At 47.0% G+C, this 13640-nt stretch overlaps 1 protein-coding gene and 1 long non-coding RNA gene across 6 annotated transcripts in view; one reads left to right on the top strand and one right to left on the bottom strand.

Annotated features, from left to right (window-relative positions):
• Positions 1–13640, bottom strand: part of LOC138581031 (sulfotransferase 1B1-like) — a 537627-nt gene that overhangs the window by 258999 nt on the left and 264988 nt on the right. The window contains exon 1 of one of the 4 annotated variants that reach the window (XM_069652054.1): positions 12130–12150. The exons of the other annotated variants lie outside the window; for them this stretch is intronic. The gene's annotated coding sequence lies outside the window, so the exon portion shown is untranslated. Of the gene's footprint in view, positions 1–12129; positions 12151–13640 lie in introns of those variants that run through there. 4 annotated transcript variants of the gene reach the window in all.
• Positions 1–13640, top strand: part of LOC138581033 (uncharacterized) — a 470134-nt gene that overhangs the window by 408508 nt on the left and 47986 nt on the right. The window lies entirely within an intron of this gene.

The following is a 13640-nucleotide window of genomic DNA, read 5'->3' as shown; positions in this document are numbered from 1 at the left end:
CTGCTCTCCTTGCATTTGCAAGCCATGGCTGGCTCCTGGCTGGCTCGGCCTACAGCACAGCAACAACAACAGCAAATGAAAACCAACATTCTGTTGTTACTATTTGATACATTCTGTATAGTAACACAGAATGTACAGTTGTCATTGGCTGTTGTTCGACTCCAGGCTCCAGCCAGTGAAATTACATGATGACGTGAGTGTGTGGGGGTGGGTGAGTCACGTGGGTCTGTTGTTGCAGAGGCAGGCCACCTTCATTTCACAAGCACACTTATTAAGGCGTGGCGTGAGACTCGTGACTGAGAGCCTGCCCTGCACGTGTGGTTGGTTCCGTTCCGTGTGCAGCCACCCAGGCCTACTAACTTGAGTACCTGAGGGGCTGGCGCTTGCTGATCAACACGGTAAGTGTCTTTTACTTAACTTTCTTTTGTAGTACTATCTTCTTTAACTTTACTTAAGTTAACTTTCTTTTGTAGTTCGGGTCTCCTAGCTTACATTATTGCGTGCGTCTACCCGCCGCCGTGAAATGAACATGAGTTAAACCTGACATCCACGGCGGCGGGCAGCGGGCGGCACATGCCACCCCGCACCCCCCAACTTTGACCGCGGCCGCCGGTGTGGCGTGCAAATTATGCATGCAGCTTCTCGTGTGTGTGCCACTGCCACCCTGTAGCCGCCCTGGCGCCGCCGCTCCGCAGGGCCGGATTTGGCCTGACTCAGTGGCAGCAGGCGGCGAGGCAATGCAAGCAGACCGGCCGTACTGGCTATGGGATTATCTGCATCATCATTGATGATGCAGATTCCATAGCCAGTGCTGCCGGCGCCCGGCCCCGCAATAAGGGCAAGCTTGAAGCGCCCCACCCCTGCGGCAGCCGCTTACCTTACATTAATTTGCAGTCACCGCCGAGGCGGTCGCAAAATAATGTAAAGTAGCTTGTAACTTTAAAGGGATTGTTCGCCCAAAATGTTTTATTTCAAAAATAGATAGGCAATATTAAAAAAAATCGATTGCCAATTTTTTTTTCAAAGTCCCTATGTAAAATTTTGAGCAAATCAAGCTCAAACAAAGCACATGGGGGCATCCATTTTGTGAAATGGATGCCCACCGCTGTGCTCGCTTTGGCTTTTGCGGCACTAATGAAGGAAAAGCCAGCCAGCTGTAGTAAACAAAAGCTACCACTGGGTGGCTTTTCCTTCATTGGTGCTGTACGCGGATGACGTGGACCGGAGACTACAGGCAGAAAAGCTGCAGCTGCATCTCGGTAAGTGCTATTTTTTAAATAAAAATAAACACTAGCTGTGTTTTTTTTTCTACGTTTTCCGGGCTGGAGGAGCCCGGAAAACTTAGAAATAAAACCGCAGCTTTAAAAACAATGTATTTATGTTTGCGGTAGCTTTTGAAGCGACCGCAAACATAAATACAATGTTATTGTGTTTGAAAACGCTGCGGTTTTTCTTTCTAAGTTTCTCAGGCTCCTCCGACTCGGAGGAGCCTGAGAAACTCAGAAAAAACGCAGCGTTTTCTAACACAACCGCGTTGTGTTTCTGCCTGCCGTGGCTATCACTTTAGGTCTCCGGTGCTCCGCACCGGAGATCCAAAGTGAAAGCCAAGGCAGGCAGAAACACAACACGGTTGTGTTTACATGCCGCAGTGTTTCTTCCTACAGCTGATTTCCCATTTGGGGCTCTCAGGCTCCCCACGGGGGGCCCGAGAGCCCCAAATGAGAAATGCTAAATGCTGCAGTGTTTCTGCCTAAATCTGCTTTCCCATTTGGGGCTCTAGGGGTCCCTGTGGGGAGCCCTAGAGCCCCAAATGGGAAAGCAGATGTAGGCAGAAACACAACGCTGTTGTGTTTGAAAACGCTGCGTTTTTTCATTCTAAGTTTCTCAGGCTCGGAGGAGCCTGAGAAACTTAGAAAGAAAAACCGCAGCGTTTTCAAACACAATAACGTATTTATGTTTGTGGTTGCTTCAAAAGCTACCGCAAACATAAATACAACATTTTTAAAGCTGTGGTTTTATTTCTAAGTTTTCCGGGCTCTTCCAGCCCGGAAAACTTAGAAAAAAAACCGCAGCTAGTGCTTATTTAAAAAAATAAATAAATAGCACTTACCGAGATGCAGCTGCAGCTTTTCTGCTTGTAGTCTTTTCTGCTTGTAGTCTCCGGTCCGTGTCCTCCGAGTGTCCTCCGAGTCCCGGCACCAATGAAAAAAAAGCCACCCAGTGGTAGCTTTTGTTTACTACAGCTGGCTGGCTTTTCCTTCATTAGTGCCGCAAAAGCAAAAGCCAGCACAGGCAGGCATCCATTTCACAAAATGGATGCGCCCATGTGCTTGCTTTTGCAAATTTTGAGCTTGAATTGCTCAAAATTTTACATAGGGACTTGGAAAAAAAAAATGGCAATCTTTTTTTTTAATATTGCCTATCTATTTTTGAAATAAAACATTTTGGGCGAACCATCCCTTTAAGGCAACTTAGCCTTAGGCAGCTGCCTAAAGTAAGGCCCTTGCAGGCTGCAGCCCAAGGCTAAGTTGACTTACATAAGTTACATTATTATTGTGCCCACCGCGGCGCCGCTGGCGGTGGCCGCAATAAAAATGAAAGTGGCAGCCTTGATCTATTGGACCCGAAGGAGCACTTGGACACAGTTAAAGTTGAATTGTTAAATGTTAATGTTTTATTACGAAATGCTTATTATTCTCTAACTATGGACATATTTTATGTCATGCAAATGTTAAAATGATAAATGCCAATAAATAAATTTTAAAATAAATTGATCTATCGGACCCACCGTCCGCTACAAATTAAGCACTGGATGGTGGTGCATGTTACTAAGTTTACTTGCAAATATTTCTTTACCTCTAGAATGTTTGCATTGGTGATATTGATCTTGGGAACTACGTTTAACGTCAGCGAATAATTAAAAAGCTAATACTGCCATAGCAATCCACGGAGTAGCATGTTAGTTGCTGCAGTCTTGAATTGTCAAATTGGCAGAAATGGAATTTGAACCGCGGATTACAATTGCTGCCTCCATTCACCCCCATTGTGCAATGACAAAAGCCGGAATGGCTGCTGTACGCCTGCCTCTAGTTTTCTGCTGCATAAAAAGAGAGAGTATTTTCAGTTTGTCCTCGACACCAGGGAAAGATGCGATTAGAATACAAATCTACCAGTCCCCATAGCAACCAGGGCATAACGTGAACCAGCAACGAGAGCATAGCAGACTCCTTAGGGGCGGCTGCTGCCACGTTTAGCTATCCCCATGCTTGTGGCTAGAGTTGCACATTTTTTTGTGTGTAATATTAAGCAAAACGTAACAGCTTTCTTTCAAAAAGCAGCTATCAGTATCTGGGAGACGGTCTGCCTAGCATCAGAAACGATTTTCTTTACTATGGACGTGCCATTTCGCCATTTTTGCCGCCGGATTTAAGATGCCAGTTTAAGAGAGATCACGGATCATGTGCAACTCACGAGTTCTTACCGACCCCAAAGGCCTTCAGTCTTTTCATCCGCCAATTGGCTTCCCTATGTAATGCCACACAATACCCTATGGGCATGATTCACACAAGTGTTTTATAACAGGATAATGCCATAGGAAAACACTCAGTGACTCAGGCCCTGTATGTCTGCGGAAGACTGAATCTGTCAAATGGAGGGCTCCGAGAAAATCAAGTAAGAGATTAAGTAATCTACTGCGCGACTAAAGGTTTCCAAGCAACACGTGAAAAGAAGAGCTGCCATGACAAAATAATCAATGGCTAATTTGCTATGTTTGTTTACCCTGCAGTGAAAGATTATTTGTCTCAGCACGTCGCATGCATTTTTTGAATGTAACGAAATACTAGAGTATCCTTTCTGTTTGGGGTGATGGATGAACCTGCAGGCAGAGCTTGGACCCTGCTGACGCAATCACCAAGAGACGCACATTATACAACTAGAGCCTTCTTTCAGGTCTACACCTTGGGAGGGATCACGGAGTCAACTGCCGAACAATAGGCATACATGTGCATCAGAACTCTATATAAATCCCGAACCTCCCAAACTTGTGGAGTCTTCCTGTGACAGGCTAGGGGCCTATGTAAATAAAAGGTTGCCCCAAAACACGGCCCGGGTTGAGTTTTTGCCCTTCCTAAGTCTACTTGTCCTAGGGGTGGGCACTTTAAGTTCTCTGTTGCAATAGTAGTTGGGGGGGGGGGGGGGCGTCCTCCATGTCAGTAGTTATGGCCGCCACATTTGTGTAACCTGCAGGTCAAAAGACAATTCCAGTAAAATAGCTAAGAAGGTTAATGCACCTGCTGTAGAGATTTGGATGTAGCCCGATTGTCATAGGTTCTTCACCCTGTAAAATAGCTCAGGATGTTAGCATGCCTGCAGCAGAGATCTCTGATTAGCCGGCTGGTGATCGGTTCCAATCGCTGGATGATAGCTTGGCAGGTTCATGCGACTGCTGAAGATGTATGTGGCCTGCAAACTATAGACTAATTCCAGAGAGACAGCTAAGTAGGCGGCTGTGCCATGGTGCAGTGATCTGTACATAACCTGAAGGTTGTATATTTAAACCCCAGCGGTTAGCTTTTGCCAATGCTGGTTCATAACAAGAATTTAGTGCAAGGAACTAATGCAAGGACACATACTGCTCAAGGGGGTGCCTGCAAACCGGGAGTGACGAGAGAAAAGCCCATGAGGGGTGGGTGGGGGGGTGCTAGGTGTGCAAGAGTACACAAATGCTGCTGACACAAAGAAGGGAGCAGGCCACCGTGCTCCTGCACTTCACAAAAATAAGCATTGGTAATGTCAATAGTTTGGGCTTCTGTGTAGGCATGGGAAAGGCACTTAGGCACAGTCGTTTGTTGGTAGCAGCCAGGTGCAAAATGATACCTTGATATCTAATACCACTGACTGGCAAAAGCTTTAAACCTATGCACAAGCCAGAAATGTTGGCTTTGCCAATGTTTGTTTTAAACAGGACTTCAGTGAAAGACATGCAGTGTGTTTATAAATGGAATGGCTGAAGGAACTGCATGGTAAAACATTTTTACTATACCAGTAGCGTGTTTACAACTCCAATTTTAAGTCATGAACTCTCATAAAACTGCTTTAAACAAACACTTGCAGGCAATTCCAGTGCAAAGTTTAATGGTAATGAGAGCTGAAAGAGTTCCCATGAGGAGGTGTGCCCTTCCCCATCCATCCCACTACTATCCTGTGCCAGCACTGCAGCGGCAAACATGTGACATGGAGCAGCAGCAGTGTGATGGGCCGATCTAGGTCTAGCACTGAACTGGCCCGGGCTGCGCGCCCACACTGTGGGCGGCACCGCCCCCGGCATTATGGGCCAATATTTTTTGGGCCCTGGCACTTACAAATTAAGCACTGATTGGTCCTTTTAAACATCCTGGTTTAATCTCTTAAAAGAAGAACGTCTAACCCTCTATTTAGGCACCAATAGACCCCTTTTTGTATATATATATTTATCTTGTGGGAATGGTCGTCTAATAAAACAGACTTTTTATCCTGACAAGATGACAAGATAAACACATATATATATATATATATATATATATATATATATATATATATATATATATATATATATATATATATATATTTTGAGTGTTTATCTTGTCAGGATAAAAAGTATATATATATATATATATGAGTGTTCATCTTGTCAGGATAAAAAGTCTGTTTTATTAGACGACCACTCCCACAAGATAAATACTCCACACAGTTGGTGGTTGAAGGGCGATGATTAAACAAGTGACCAAGGAGCGGACAGGCCACATTGTTTCGTCTCTCCCCACTGCCCTCCGAGCACCTGCAGAACATGCTATTTGCAGCAGTGCGCAGCATGAGTAACAATAACAGAACACTAGACCTATTAGCAACTGTGCATGAGGTGGCAGTGGCAAAAAGCGCGGGCCTTACAGTCTGCAGTGGAGGACAAGTAAAGCAGCAGAAAACAGGCAGCTCGGACATAGCACCGGGCAATGCCTCCTGACGAGGTGGGCAGTGTGGAGAGAAAGTGGGGGTAATTCCGTGAACAACACTTTTTAGGGTGGTAACGGAATTACCGCTGCATTTACCGCACCACCAACCAAAGCTTGGCCTTGAAGTGAAGGATTTTCTTCCAGCATAGGGGTAGAGATACATCTTCGCCCTTGGCGGCAAAAATCAGTGGATTTAGGGCAGGGAATTACCGCTCACAGTAAATATGCCAAAATCCCCATGGAGTCCACTGGACTCCAAAAACGGGGACTCGACTATCACAGACGACAACACTCAGAATCCCGTGTTAAGTACACGACCCCGCGTGGTGGTAACTGTAACCGATGACTTACCATCAGGCGCGCAATGAAGCCCAACGGCCAATCTGACCTAAACCCAGACACGTGGAAGTGCAACACTGTGGCAGACAGAACTGTAGTGGTCAGGGTGAACGTTCCTGGTTTGTTGCTTAACCTTCCTCGGCTGCAGCTGCAGCAGGCACCGCTCGTGAACAAACCCCCTCAAAGTTTAACCCAACTAAAAGCACTATAGGCCAAGTCTAGGGCTGGTGGGTGTGGAGAAGGGGCATGGGCTGCGTTAAAACAGAGAGAAATCCGCTCGTATTTCAGCTGCTGCTGAGAAAATTCATGATCCATTCCAATCTGCAGGTGCTTTTCCAGTACGGGTGTTTTCTTCGCATTCTGGGACTCTTAGTTCTGCTTCCCCTTCCTCCCCCCCTTACAAAACTCAGACTTCAAGTCCCAGAATGCAAAGAAAAACCCGAACTGGACAACAACCTACAGATTCTATGGCACGACAAGGAGGCTCATATTATGCCAACAATCTTTACTACTGACATAAAATAGCAGCAAGAAAAAAATGTTTGTTTAACATTAACTTTTTTCATTTATAACAAGAAAAACACAAAGTTCAAAGAACACATTGGAAACTCCCAATCCAAGATGGGGCTAGCCCATAGTCAAACATCCAATCAGGATGAACCCACACCCATAAATGTCCTTTCCTCTAACGGCAACTCCTCTTTCTTTGCTGCTGACGCAACAAGATAAGTCCTTGATACGCTCTCTTCCTTTCTTTAATGTGGAGGAGTTTAGTGTTATAGTGTTACAGTGTTACTTGTTCCCTATTGTTAAGTGCTTTGTACTTTTTTACGCTCGCTTGTTCGAGCGTTCTTTGGGTTTGGGAGCCGCTCGGTGTGAGGCTTTCGTCCCCCTCTGTCACGCTTTGAGTCAGCCCCTTTGTACGGCCTGCCCGCCTCCTGCCCCTCCTTCCCCAACATTACTATCCAGCCTGGCCTGCTCGGCGAGGGGTGTGCCGCCAAGCTCTGCTCGCGCCTCCTTCCACCAGGGCATTGTTCACGCCTGCTCGGCGCGTGTGCATTTATTTCTTTCTGTGTTTCCTCTCCGCTCGCTTCCGAGCGTTCTAGAACGAAGTGGCGTAGTCCCGCTTCTGGTGACAGAAGCTCTTCTTGAAGCGTTCGCCTGCTCGGCGTTGCTTGACTTCGTTATTGTTACTTTTCTCTCACTTTGTACCACGTTGCACATGCGTGTTTGTGAGGGCTTTGCCTTAATTTTTTGAATTGCGCCTGTTCTACAGGTTTTTCCAGCACCAGTTGGTAGTTGGCGTATGTGTTTACACATTATAGCGTTCCACTTAAATTAAGCAGAGGTTTTTTGTCAGACCTGCCAGGTCCTTCCTTTTAGTCACAGTGCACTTCGGGGTGTGACTGGGTGTTTTTTCATATATATATTTTTCTTACATTTTCCCTTTTCATAATGCAGTCTACAAAGGGATCTGAAGGGGTGCCTTATGTGGATGCGTGTACCCAGGTCAGGGTTGCTTTCGAAGAAAACGGACAAGCCCAGTGAAGAAGGGGTTATGAGGGGGTTTGGGGACCCTTCACTAGCTCCTCATCCTTCAGTCTCAAGAGCAATAAAGGAGTCTATTCTACCCTTGCCTCAGCCTTTGACAGGCTCATAAATAAAATTTTGGATTTCCATCCGGGCCCTGTACAGGGTCCCTCGATAGCCCCCAGGAAGTGCACTTCAAAAAACAAGCATTTGCAAGGGCAATCCAGCCCGGTTTTAAGCTCTTCTTCGCCGGGTTCCCCGGTTAGGACCCTCAAACGTAAGTTTGGTGAGGGGATGTCCCAGACTTCTGCCCCTATTAGAGTGGTTTCTTCCCCGTTGTCATCCCGAGTCCTCGGAGGATTCTGATTCCCCTCCTAAGAGGAGGAAAAGAAATGTAGCCGCGCCAGATGTGTCACAACCTGTTAGGGAACAGTTGTTAGATGGCAGTGGTGTTCCGTTCTTTGACCCCTCTCTAATACAACATCCACGCTCAGCGGAGTGGCGTCCATCAGAGGCGGTATCCTCTTTCCTTCATCATTGGGTTAGGAGGGCTCTCCCCAATGAGGATAGGAGTAAGCTGCGCTCAGAATGCCCCCGTCCCGTCATCCCGGATAAGGTGGCGATAACCCCCAGTATTGATCAGTCCATGTTGGCCTTTCTTTCCCAAAGGGGTAAGGATCCTAAAAAGGGGGTGGATGGGGCTGTTAAGATCTGTTAGGATAAACTTCTGGATGTTTTGGGGCCCTTGACCCAAATTTTCGAACTGACAGAGGAAGCGGCTGTTCATGAGTCCCAAATTGATATTGAAGCACTCAGAGGCTGGGTTCAGCGTTCAATTTGCCTGCTCGGCAATGCTAACTCATGTATTTCTAAGGAGAGGTGCAAGGCACTACTAAGGCGCATTGATCCCAAACTTCAGGATATGGCGGTGGGGGAGGCTGGTCCCAAAGCCCAAGGGAACCTCTTTGGAGACAAGTTTATAAAGGACCTGGCAGCTTACGTCCATACTTTCACAGCCTTGGACAAGGCCCAGACGAATATTAGAAAGGTTTTTGCACCCTGAATTTTTGACAGGGCCAGAAGAGGAAGAGCCCGCTCCTCTGGCCGTTCCTCCTTCAGGGGCTCTGCCAGACCTCAGCAATACGCCTCTAGGGGGGCCCATCATCCCTCCTCTGCTAGAGGTGCGCAGACCTTCTATCCCCAAAGAGGAAATCAATGGAGAGGTCGGAATGGCAGAGGTTCCGGTAGAGCACGATCCGCTCCAGGTACTGAATCGTCTCGTAAGGGTTTCTTCCCACATAGGTTTGGGGGGCAGGTTGGTGCGATTTTTTCAGCATTGGAAAAATCTTACAGCAGATCCTTGGGTCTTACAGACAGTGCGGGGGTTTCAGATAGAGTTCTACACCCCTCTGTGTGAGCTCTTTCCCCCTCCACCTCTGGTGTTCAATCAAGAAAAGCAAAAACTGGTGGATGCGGAAATTCAGGATCTGATTTTCAAGGGTGCGGTGGTCCCAGACACATTCAGAGCTTCCCAGTTCCTCAGTACGATTTTTCTGGTCCCAAAGCCCGACAAGGGTTTCCGTCCGGTGATAAACCTCAAGGCTCTCAACGCCTTTGTGATTTACCATCACTTAAAAATGGAGGGTATTCATCTTCTGAGAGATACTCTGCTTCCCGGGGATTGAATGGTAAAACTGGATCTCAAGGATGCGTATCTGGTAGTCTCTGTGTTTCCCCCTCATCAGGAGTTCCTTCAGTTTCACTGGGGGGGTCGCCTTTGGCAATTCGCCTCTCTCCCGTTCGGCCTGTCATCAGCCCGTGGTGTTTCACCAAACTAATAAAGCCGGTGATGGCTTTTCTCAGGTCGAAGGGGGTCCGGAGCATCATTTATCTGGACGATATTCTCCTCTTAGCTCAGGATCTCCAAGTCCTTCAGGACCAGTTAGATCTCACAATCTCCCTGTTGCAAGATCTAGGGTTTGTTCTAAATGCAAGGAAGTCCATTGTTTGTCATAGTCGATGCATCCAATTTCTGGGCTTCGATATGGATTCCAAAGAGTGCATCCTTCTTCTCCCAGACTCCAGGCTTTTGAAGATTCGGAAAGAGGTCCGCCTCATTCTCAGGCTGGGGGTGGTTTCCCTTCGTCAGTTAGCAAGGGTAGTAGGGATGTTATCAGCATCTATTCAGGCGATTTTCCCAGCCCCTCTGCATTACAGGGCGCTTCAGCGTCTCAAGGGAAGACACCTGCGCAAGAGCCTGTCTTATGCTCAGAGGGTAAAACTGGAACCGGAAGCCAGATTGGAACTAATGTGGTGGCTCAATCATATGAACGCCTGGAATGGCAGGGCGATTTTGGGCCTTCTCCGGACGTGGTTCTCGAGTCAGACGGCAGCAGATCCGGCTGGGGGGCCAGAGTAGGTTGCATTTCCACGGGGGGAAATGGTCCAATCAGGAGTCTCTACTTCATATAAATTGCCTAGAATTACTGGCGGGTTCCTTTGCAGTCAAGAGCCTACTAAAGGATCAGGGGAATTGCTGTGTCCTTCTTCGGATGGACAATGTGTCAGCGGTTCGATATATCAACCATCTGGGGGGGACCCGTTCGAAGGCTCTAGCGGATCTTGCAAGGGAATTCTGGCACTATTGCCTAGACAGAAACATTCTACTTCAGGCAGAGTACCTTCCGGGGTCGAGCAATGCTGTAGCGGACTGGAATTCCCGTTACCTTCAGGACAGCAGTGACTGGATGCTGGACAGGAAGGTGTTTGCATTGATTCAATCTCTTTGGGGTCCCATTCACGTGGACCTCTTTGCCTCCCGTCTCAACTGTCGGGTTCCCAGTTTTTACAGTTGGAGACCAGACCCTCGGGCTCTGGCCACCGATGCGTTTCTTCAAGACTGGTCGGTCCATCTTTCCTATGCCTTCCCTCCTTTCGCCATGATAGTCAGGGCTCTGGTGCAAATACGCAGACAGCGAGCTTCCTTGGTAATGGTGACCCCGTTTGGGCCTTCTCAGGTTTGGTTTCCCGCTCTCCTAGAACTGGCAGTGGACTTGCCTCGCATCTTGACATCTCATCCCCTCCTCCTGACGGACACGGCAGGTCTCCCTCACAACCTGGTCCTGCAGGGACATCGATCTCTTATTGTCTGGAAGATTTCAGCACGTCCTGGTGCTTCAGAGGTCTTTCGCAGGACTCTATTGGGGTCATCAGGGATTCCTGGGCAGCCTCCACCAAGGCAGGCTATTCATCAGCATGGGGCCTCTGGGTTAGCTGGTGTTTGGTTAGGCACCTCAATCCCGTTTTTGCTCCTCCAGTAGGCGTAGTAAACTTTCTGGTAGAATTGTTTAAGGAGGGTAAGGCCTATTGGACAATTAATGGGTTTAGGTCAGCGATTTCCGCTGGCCATGTTCTTGTTAAGGGAGAACCAGTGGGTAAACATTTCCTGGTCAGGAAGGCTCTTAAGTCCATTAGGGTTAGGGTTCCCCCTAAACCTAGGTATTCAGTTTTGTGGGATGTTAGTAAGGTTCTGGATTTGTTTATATCATGGCCTCATAATCAAGATTTATTCCTACAACAGCATTTTTCAAAGTTAACAATGCTCTTGTGCCTGGTCTCTATTAAGAGGGTGTCGGATATTAGAGCACTGGATGTGGACAATAAGATTTTCTCACCACAGGGAGTAACCTTTTTTATTACTAGGAGAACTAAAAATATGATTTCTTCTGTTTCATATCCAGCATTTCCTGACAATGTTAAATTATGTGTAGTTCATTGTTTGAAATGTTTTGAAGATAGAACTGTGGATTTGCGTTTCCCTGGTTCCTCTCAGCTGCTTATTTCATATCGTAAGCCTTACAAGGCAGTGTCCTCTGCTTCCCTAGCTAGGTGGGTTAGGTGGATAATGCAGGAATGTTGTATTGACATTTCCTTTTTCGGGGCTCATTCAGTTAGAGGCGCCATGGCCTCTAAGGCCGCTCTCCTTGGGGGAGGGTTGGAGCACATTCTCAAAGCGACTGACTGGTCCAGGGAATCTACTTTTAGAACTTTTTATCATAAACGGATTGATCGTATAGTTTTTAATGTGATGCAAGGGCTTTAAACTTGCATAATATGACCCTCATTGTCGTGCCATAGAATACCTAATCCCCCGCACTATCGTGAGTGGGGGTTTAGATTCTATTAAAGACAAGGAGGAGAGTATTATCCCGCCCACCCACCCAGGTTGTTTTTAACATCTATCTCCTTTTTTCAGCTTTGGGTTGATTACCTTGGCTGCCTTCTTCGACTGAGGTTCTTTGGAGACCACGCCTGGATGTTAGCTGGACTGTTTCTTTGGTTCCTAGTGGTGTTATGTCTTGCTGTTCAAGCGTCATTGCAGCTTCAGAAGAGGAGTTGCCGTTAGAGGAAAGGACATTTATGGGTGTGGGTTCATCCTGATTGGATGTTGCACTATGGGCTAGCCCCATCTTGGATTGGGAGTTTCCAATGTGTTCTTTGAACTTTGTGTTTTTCTTGTTATAAATGAAAAAAGTTAATGTTAAACAAAAACATTTTTCTTGCTGCTATTTTATGTCAGTAGTAAAGATTGTTGGCATAATACTCGCCTCCTTGTCTTTAATAGAATCTAAACCCCCACTCACGATAGCGCGGGGGATTAGGTATTGGAATGGATCATGTTGGCAACTATCTTTCCGCCTCTTGCACAATCCGCATTGGCTCCTTGCCCGCAGTGTGCCAGTCCCATTAATCTGAATAGTAGCTGGACTAATGAACCGTCCGCTTGAATAAGCACCCCATGCCACCCTCCCCCGCCTTTGTCTGATGTCCTGCTGTTTGCCTTGTTATTCGTGCGAGTGGCGCATTATACAAACAAATAAACAGCATTTCCTCATACCGGAGGCGTCCATAACACAGCTCTGCCCTCCCCGGTTACCTAGGTTCACGGAGGCTTTCTGTCACCCTATTATCACGTTTCCCCTGATGCCGCTATCAGTAAACACCCTCTATATCTTCCATCTATTAAAATTACAACATGCTACAACTCCTCCCCCGCCCCCCGGCCCCCGGGCCCCCGAGATTACAGCTAGAACCAGGAGACTCACAATTGTACACCTGAGGGTCAGAATAAAATCAGGAGTTGCAATATAAACGCACGGGACAGGAGAAAAACAGGGGTGACTATGAAGTCAGGAGCCCCAGATAAACTCAGAAGCAACTGTACGGGGTAAGTACACACTTATGGGTGGGGAAGGATTAACCAGAGTTGCTGTAAATCAAAGGTCGGAAAGAAATCGATTTTTAAAATCCTGAGTCATTATGCAATCACTACCAGATCACGGACAGGCATTAATAAACAGCGATGTAAAAGTTTAAAGTAAGCACCGAGGCGTTTTGGGATATAACTCCGGCATGGGATACACGCTATGATATGATATTTTATTTGTAATGCGCTCATACACAAGTGTTTCAGAGCGGGACTAGGCAAGGGAGGGGAACAGAGAAGAGCACATCAACGATCTTACTAGGCCCAGTGACATTGAGAATGCGCAAGTGCATGGGAGAGGTGAAAAGTGCATGGAAGGGGGAGAATACACGCTGCTGTTCGGTCAGATAGCAAAGCGAGTAGAGCGCTCGCTTTTGACATCTGGGCAGAGCCTGCCAACGCAAGTTCGAGGCCGGCAGAGCCACACTCATTCAAGCGCTATACAAATGCAATGTATTATTACTATCCAGCAATTATGTTATGTTTCGCATGACCCCGTCCATCTATTTTCAAAT

The sequence above is a fragment of the Ambystoma mexicanum genome, chromosome 3p (assembly GCF_040938575.1).
Source record: "Ambystoma mexicanum isolate Mex_15411 chromosome 3p, UKY_AmexF1_1, whole genome shotgun sequence".
NCBI lineage: Eukaryota > Metazoa > Chordata > Amphibia > Caudata > Ambystomatidae > Ambystoma > Ambystoma mexicanum.
Note: the sequence above shows the minus strand (reverse complement) of the source record. Positions and strands in the feature narration are given on the sequence as shown.